At 39.7% G+C, this 8,573-nt stretch overlaps 1 protein-coding gene across 2 annotated transcripts in view; it reads left to right on the top strand.

The window, feature by feature from the left end:
• The window catches only part of LOC108292925 (agouti signaling protein), a 108,385-nt gene that overhangs the window by 16,094 nt on the left and 83,718 nt on the right, over positions 1-8,573 (top strand). The window contains exon 2 of one of the 2 annotated variants that reach the window (XR_005197592.1): positions 3,531-3,719. The exons of the other annotated variant lie outside the window; for it this stretch is intronic. The gene's annotated coding sequence lies outside the window, so the exon portion shown is untranslated. The remainder of the gene's footprint in view (positions 1-3,530; positions 3,720-8,573) is intronic. 2 annotated transcript variants of the gene reach the window in all.

The raw sequence follows: 8,573 nt of genomic DNA, 5'->3' as shown, positions 1-8,573 counted from the left end.
GTAAGCTAGAGAAAAGAAAATGTTACTAAGATGATCATAAGGAAGAGAAAACACATTTACAGTAGTGAACTATATTTATTGATATCATAAGTTTATGTCATCTGTTTACAAGATGAATCATCTGCCTGCAATTCTAGGCAGTCGCAGCTCCAGACCTCAATCTGTAGTACATATCAAGCTATTCAGCTTTTTCTTGTAAGGTTATGACTTTTCTCTGCTTCTTATGAATACTTCTAGCATCACCAGTGGCACCTTGTATGGGTTCCGTGGTGTCATTCAAAGTTTATGATATTGCATTAAACACTATAAAAAACACATGAGAACCTTGAGAGAGCACTTTTTACTGCCGTATGCAATTTACTGAAGAAACTAACTGCTTATCTGGAGATGACCACACCTGGCATTTTAAGCAAATGCTTATAACCCTTGAGCTCACAGCAGTAGCAACAGGAGGTGGCTGTGAAATTATTACAGTTGTGTGTGTGTGTGTGTATATATATAGCTACAGTTAATTGTATGCAGTTATGATTTAATACTACATCTTTACATTTGTTTACATTTCTGTCCACCAAGAATGGTGCCATGTATAGTATATGTACATAAGTGTTGATAAATTTTAACTTTTTTTTTTGAGACAGAGTCTCGCTCAGTTACCCAGGCTTGAAAGCAGTGGTGTGATCTCAGCTCACTGCAACCTCTGCTGTCTGGGTTTGAGCAAGTCTTCTGCCTCAGCCTCCTGAGTAGCTGGGATTGCAGGTGTGCACTATCATGCCCAGCTAATTTTTGTATTTTTAGTAGAGACGCGGTTTCACCATGTTGGCCAGGTTGGTCTCAAACTCCTGACCTCGTGATCTGCCCACCTTGGCCTCCCAAAGTGCTGAGATGATAGGCATGAGCCACCATGCCCAGATAATTTTAACTTTTTTAATTTTTAATATTTATTTATTTATTTATTTTAAAGATGGGGTTTCACCACGTTGGTCAGGCTGGTCTTGAACTCCCGACCTCAGGTAATCCGCCCGCCTTGGCCTCCAAAGTGCTTGGATTACAGGCATGAGCCACCACACCCGGCCATTTTAACTTTTTATAATAGACTTATGTATATTTTATGGTAGTAAATGATAAAATAGACGGGTGTCTACATATATTTTATGCATTTCGACATGTCTAACTTTTTGTTAATTTTTTCAGCATTTCTAGATTATCAGGTTCATCTGTGAGTTTTTTTTGAATTGTTGCAAATCTCCAAAAAATGTTCTAATACATTTATTTTAAAAATTCCATGTGTAAGTGGACCTGTGCAATTCAAACCCATGTTGTTAGCTGGGCACGGTGGCTCACGCCTGTAATCCCAGCACTTTGCAAAATGTGCATGTTGCTCAAGGCAGGAGGATTGCTTGAGCCCAGTAGTTCAATACCAGCCTGGGCAACAAAGTGAGTCCTTACTCTACAAAAAATAAGAAAAATAAACTAGGAATGATGGTGCCTGCCTTTACTCCCAGCTACTTGGGAGATTGAGGTGACAGAATTGTTTGAGCTCAGGAGTTTAGGCTGCAGTGATTGCAGCACTGCACTCCAGCCTGGGTGACAGAGTGAAACTCTGGCAAAAAAAAAAAAGAACAAAAAAACTCATGTTGTTCACGTAATTTCAAATAGTGATGAGTTCTAGGAAGAAAATAAGGTTATATGGTGGTAGCTGAGCCCAGTGGCTCATGCCTGTAATCCCAGCACTTTGGAAGGCTGAGGCAGGCGGATCACCTGAAGTCAGGAGTTTGAGACCAGCCTGGTCAATATTGTTAAACCCTGTCTCTACTAAAAATACAAAAATCAGCCAGGCGTGGTGGCGGGTGCTTAATCCCAGCTACTCAGGAGGATGAGGCAGGAGAATCGCTTGAACCTGGGAGGTGGAGGTTGCAGTGAGCCGAAATCGGCAATTGCACTTTAGCCTGGAATACAGAGTGAGACTCTATCTCAAAAAAAAAAAAAAAAAAGTCATTTGGTAATGAGTTAAGTAGGGTAACTTGAGAGAGGTTAGTCAGGTGTAAACACGCATGAGGCAGATTCTAGGGCTGAGATACCGTGTAGTATATTCAACAACTTCCAGCTTCTCCAGAAGTGGCAAATAACTTTCCCACTGGGTATCCACACAGGAACATGTGAGCATGGTTACATAGCTTGTGCTGCCCCACCTCCCCCTGCCAGGAGTTTGGTTACTGCTATGGCGTTTCTGCAACCTATTTAAACCAACTTTGTAGTATCCAGCAGCAAAGTATCATTCCCTGACAGGCTGAGTCATTGAGTCTCGGAAGGCTTGGAAGAGAGATGATTAAACACATCATTCAGGAACCAGGGGGGTCCCAGAGAGGGTTGTAATAAATTTCATCCAGATGTTGGAATTGGCCCTTTTTTCCTCCTTTTTTTTCCCAATTACATTCAAAAAGTGAACACATTGTTTTCATCTTATCAAGCAAGGTGGGAAGAACATTTTTTCCTTTATTTCTAGGCAAGCCTGCATAAAGGATTGAGAGAGCTAATGCACCTGGGTAATACAGGATGGCATCTGAATTATTGGAGAGTACATTGTATATGACAGAATTATACAGATAGGTAAACGGTGTTGCAAACACTTCATCAAAATCCGATTAGAGACCTCTAAGTTCATTTTAAGGTACAGCTTCCAAACTGTTTACCTGCAGTGTAGGCAGCCCCATCTGTTTTAAAATCCTTCTAGGAAACTATGGCTGTGCAAATTGGTCCAACAAATAGCCAAATATGCGTGTTACTCTGTTAGAAAGGGAAAAGCAGACACAGGCATAAGTGCAAATTTTTATTTCATGGCATCTGAGCAACCTAAATGTCTGGACAGCTTTGTTGTGCTATGTGGCTGACAACCAGGTTATTAGATGACTCACAAAAACTCCTCTCCTACCACCCAGACTTTCCTGAGGTTAACTCTTGCCTTGGGGCTAGAATGAAGAAAAAAGAAAAACAGATTAAAAGCTTCCACATTTAATGTCCCCTTTACCCCACACCTGAATGCCTGCTCCCTGGAAGAAAACCCTAAATAAATACAGTGGTGGCAGCAGAGAGGGATTATTTTTTATTGTGGCTGCTCCTGACTCCAAGCTATAGGCATTGTACTAGAAAGCACTGCTGAGACAGAGAACCAGGAATAAATGATACTGGGAAATGGAAAACCCAGAGAAGAAAAAAATTTTACTTTCCTCCACTGAAAAAGATTCCCTTTGCAAGGTTAATATTTTAATCTGGTGAGTCTTGAAATTTTTAGTCTTTAGACTACTTAAGCAGAACAGGAGTCTCACGTATTTATTAGATTAAATAAACAAGCAAGCAAACAAAAAAATGCCTTTGAGGTGTTTTTGCTGAATCCCTTGTGATTATGTTTAGCTCCCTTCAAAAATATTTGCTTTGATGCTTTTAAATTTTGTTTCAAATCTACAGTGGAAAATATGTTTCAAAGGAAAAAAAGAAAACAAAATCACCCAACACACTGTGTGCCTTGCATTTAGACTCAGCCCACTGAACAATTGGAAGAATCTTCGCAGACACATCAGAGATCCCCGGATTCAACTTGTAAAACCATTGATCTAAAAACTGCATCTTGACTTCAGAACACTTCTTTCGATCTGGAATTATCTGTTATTGACCACAGAGAGCAGCTACTGACGATTTCCTGGAACAGGGCCCTGTAGAGAGAGGTAAGCTCCAGTGAGGGAAAAAGAAAGTTTGTTCTCTTTCTGAGCGGGTGCTTTGGTACAGTACAATATCTATGCTATAGTAATATATCTATGGGCTCAACTTCTCTTTCTCCTCCTCTTTTTCCTCTTTCTTTGCCCCCCTTCCTCATTATCTTTTTATTTTTTTATTTATTTGCTGCTTCTGTAGTAAAACTTTTCGAAAGCCGATGTGCCTGCATGATTTTTGCCTGGTACATTCTGCTAATTGGAGTTTCAAAAATCACAGTTTCTTGCTCGGGTGCAGAATTTTCAAAAGTGTTGAAGTGCCTAAATTATTGTAGTAGTGGCTGGCCACTGCCCATGCCTTGTAGACAGATAGCTGAGATGGTACCAGAAAAAAAAAAAAAAAAAAAGGCTGCAGGTCTATACCCTTCACTGTACAAGAATGCAGAGTCCTACGGAGCTGTAGAAAAGAAGGGGAGCCCTCATGGAAGGAGCAGCCATGTTGCACTGAGCTGACTATACGGGCAATCGAAAGAGGAAGCCCAGGGCATAAATGGAACCAGGCCCTGGAAGCGTTCAATTAAGAATCTCTCAACAGAGCTGAGCCCTGAGAATAAGATGGTTCCTTTAGGTCAAATGGCTCTGTGAAAATAAAGAAGAATCTGACCACAATGAGGGTAAGGAGTGCATCTGCCTCTCCTCTCCTCAAGCCACAGGGATCTCATTAAGGATCAGGGCATTTACACGATGGCTTCACTTTAGGCACAACTCTCAGCAGGATGGCCCATGCAAAGATAATTACCAGGAATGGTAGGCCCATTACAGTACAGCCCCTTGATTTGGTCACTCCAGCATCCTGTCAGACAGATGTAAGAAGGCTGACTGACATTTACCTAAAAGGGACTACATTTCAGGTTGAAGGATTTGGTTTCAGCCTCTGTCAAGCTGAGGCTTTGAAAAAACAGAATGTTTCAGAAAACCAAATACCAGATTCTGTTGCTTTGGAGCTCTTGCAAAATTCAAGTACATAAGGACATGTATAGACAAAATTGACATAATTACCTTTTTTTTTTTTTTTTTTTTTGCTGGACTATCTCAAGTAAAGAACAATACTTTTAATAGTCTATTTTACTGTCCAGTGCAGTAACCCCCATATTTTGTAACTGGCTCTGGGTGGGAAGGCAGTCTGGTAAAGGGCCTGTTTCTGCTTTTTCGAGATAGCCTGCAGGAATCTCCAAAGTTAACATAACATAAAACTTAACATATCTTGGTTCCACTATGAGTGTTTCTCTTCCATGCACTTATGCATACAGGTAAGCATTCTAGCAAATGCCATTACAGTTTGGTACGGAGAAATAAAAGGAGCCAAGCATTGGGCAAAAGCGATAAAGAACCAGAGCTAGAATTCACACTGAAAAGGGAGATTTCTGATAGAAAATGGAAACCGAAAAGGTCAGATGTCTGGGAGGAGGTGTGAGCAGGACGTCATCTTTGAAATAAAAAAGTACAATTCTTAGGAGAAATGCACACAAAGGGATAGACTGTGTATTGAGAGAAAAGTGACTTTAGTTGTGTTGGGGAGATTTATTCAAACTTTGGGAGGAAATTGGAAAGAAGTGTAAAGCTAGAGTCTGTAATTATTCCCATACCTGCATAGCCAGTTCTGAGGGGTGAAGTAGTCCCTAGAGCCCTTTGAGGTCTGCATTTTGCTCAGAGGGCAGTTATCTTGAGGAAAAAGATGAAGAATGGGAGTTTTATGGAGGGAGGCATAAGCCCCTCTGATCATTGCCGCAAAGGTGGGATACAGCAATAAATTGCCTGCTAGAGAGCCACCATTTCAGTCTGCATCTGTTCCCCAAATTTGTGCTTATGGATTTGATATTCAGGTATTTTTCAGAAGAATCAGCTTGAAGCAAAAATATTGAACTCAAAACATTCTTTTTTAAAAAAATTCAAAACATTCTAAACCACAATTTGAATCTTGTTTAAAAGATGGAAGGATGAGAAGTGTGATTCTCTTGGCTTGTATAGAAATAGCCATAGCAGGTCGGGTGCAGTGGCTCATGCCTCTAATCCCAACACTTTGGGAGGCCGAGGCAGGTGGGTCATGCCTGGTCAACATGGTGAAACCCTGTCTCTACTAAAAATACAAAAATTAGCCAGGTATGATGGTGGGTGCTTACTTTGGAGGCTGAGGCAGGAGAATTGCTTGAACCCGGGAGACGGAAGTTGCAATGAGTGGAGATCATGCCACTGCACTCTAGCCTTGGTGACAAGGGCAAGACTCCGTCTCAAAAAAAGAAAAAGAGAAATCACCGTACTAGACAGGATCCCAGATGTTATGCATTTTCACTCTTCCCTTGGGTTAGCCTCCTCTCAAGTGCCTTCAGGACTTGTTCAATACCGTCAATAATTAGGCTTTTAGAAAGAGGAAAAGTATGTATGTAGAATTGCTTCCTTATGTCCTGTAGCTGCACCCTGTGTACTTCCAGGGAAGTATACACAGTGACCACTGACTATCTGCTTATTTCATAGTTGAATTGACTTAAAGCAGATACCTAGTCCTTGGCATTACTATGAGTTAGGGACAAATTTCTCATCCTCAACATTGTTATAAATTAGAGACATAGAGAAAAACTTGCTGGCTCAGCTGCTAGTGAAGGCATTCACTGCTGGGAACCCAGATTCCTCAAAATAATGTGTCCTGACAACTGGTTGTAGTGCACCAAGCTCAGGATCAGGAATTAAGAGACCAGATTCTGGTCTTGCATCTGTGTGTAACTGCCTGTGAGACTTTAATCTATGTATTGACCACCCCAGGGGTTCCATCTACCTATGCATCAAATGGGAAAACAAACACTTGCCTCCTCACTAGCAGGAGTTCTTGTGGATACCATGACAGGTTAAAAGTATTTGCCATAGCTGGGGAAGAGAGAATGGAGTCAGACCCTTGATATTGTGGTAGCTAACTTTTTTACTTGATTGCTTAATTTTTTTTTTTTTTTTTTTTTTTTTTTTTTTTTTTTTTGTTTTTTTTTTTTTTTTTTTTTTGTTTTGTTTGGAGATGGAGTATCATTCTGCCGCCCAATCTGGAGTGCATTGTCTTTTTTTTATTTTTTTTTTTTTTTTTTTTTTTTTTTTTTTTTTGAGATGGAGTCTCATTCTGCCGCCCAATCTGGAGTGCAGTGTCGCGATCTCAGCTCACTGCAACCTCTGCCTCAGGGTCTGCTTCTGTATTTCCTTAATGGTAAACAAATTCAAGCGATTCTCATGCCTCAGCTTCCTGAGTAGCTGGGACTACAGGCACATGCCACCATGCCTAGCTAATTTTTGTATAGTAGAGACAGGGTTTCACCATGTTGGCTGGTCTGGTTTTGAACTCCTGATCTCAGATGATCTGCCCACATTGGGCTCCCAAACTGCTAGGATTACAAGCATGAACCACTGAGCCCGGCCATTGTTTAATATTTTAAATCTTCATTTTTCTTTTTCCTGGATTCCTAAATGGCCTGGATATACTTTTATTTTCTTTTTTTGTGTATTTATTTATTTTCAGAGACAGGATCTCCCTCTGTCGCCCAGGCTGGAGTGCAGTGATGTGATCATCATTCACTGCACACTTGAACTCCTGCCTCAAGTGATCCTCCCTGTCAGATTCTTAAGTAGCTAGGACTACAGGCACATACCACCATACCTAGCTAATTTTAAATTCTTTGTAGAGTTAGGGTCTTGCTGTGTTGGCCAGGCTGGTGTTGAACTTCAAGTGAACCTCCCACCTCAACCTCCCAAAGTGCTGGGATTACAGGTCTGAGCCACCATGCTCAGCCCTTATTTTCTTGTAAGTTTTTATTGATATAAAATATACTTACAGAAAAGTGTTCATATCGATGAATTTTCCCTATGTGAACACACCCAGAAAACCAGAATCTAGATCTAGAAACAGAGCATTACCAGCACCCAGAAGCCTCCTCACTCCCCCTTTAAGTCCACTTTTCTTACCAAAATTAGTCACTAACCTGACTTCTAACACCATAAATTAAGTTTTGTTTGTTTGAGGGCTTTATGTGTGTGTGTAGGTGTTTTTATGCATGGCTTCTTTTGCTTAATATTAGGTTTGTAAGATTCATTTATGTTGTATATGGCAATATTTTGTTTATTTTCATTATTGTATAGTATTACATGATTAACATACCACAATTTATCCATTTTCTTATTGATGGGTACATGGAGTATTTGTAGTTGGGGGCTACTACTGAAATTCATGAACATATAAGTGCACTTCTATCTAGAAGTAAAATTGCTGAATCATAGGACATGTGTGTTCTGCTTTACAGATATTGTCAGTTTTCCAAAATGATCATATCATTTTATACTCTTACCAGCAATGTCTGAGATTTGTTTTTTTCTCACATCCTCATCAGTAGTTAGTATTGTCTGTCTTTTACATTTAGCCATTTTGATGGGTGTATAGTGGAATGCTTCTTTAATTTTTTTTCCTTGAAGACTAAAGTTTAGCACCTTTTTACATGTTTATTGGCCTTTTGACTATCCTGTTTTGAGAAATAATCTGTTCAGGTTTTGAACCTTTTTTTCTATTGGGTTGTCTAACATTTTTATTGACCTATAAGAGTTCTTTAAATACAGATTTGAGCCCTTTGTTGTGTACATGTTGCAAATATCATCTCCCACAAGGCTATGTCAAGTCATATTGGAGGTGAGGCAAAATAAAAAATAAAAATACTGATTCCTGTCTTTATTTTAAAATTTGATATTTCACCATAGATTTTTTTGCATTAAATTTGATTTTTTAAAATATTGGTTAAATTTTTATTTCTCCTGATTACTGAGTATTTTTGTCACCCCCTTAAAGAA

This window comes from Cebus imitator, unplaced genomic scaffold, assembly GCF_001604975.1.
Source record: "Cebus imitator isolate Cc_AM_T3 unplaced genomic scaffold, Cebus_imitator-1.0 Scaffold18, whole genome shotgun sequence".
In the NCBI taxonomy this organism is placed as follows: domain Eukaryota; kingdom Metazoa; phylum Chordata; class Mammalia; order Primates; family Cebidae; genus Cebus; species Cebus imitator.
Note: the sequence above shows the minus strand (reverse complement) of the source record. Positions and strands in the feature narration are given on the sequence as shown.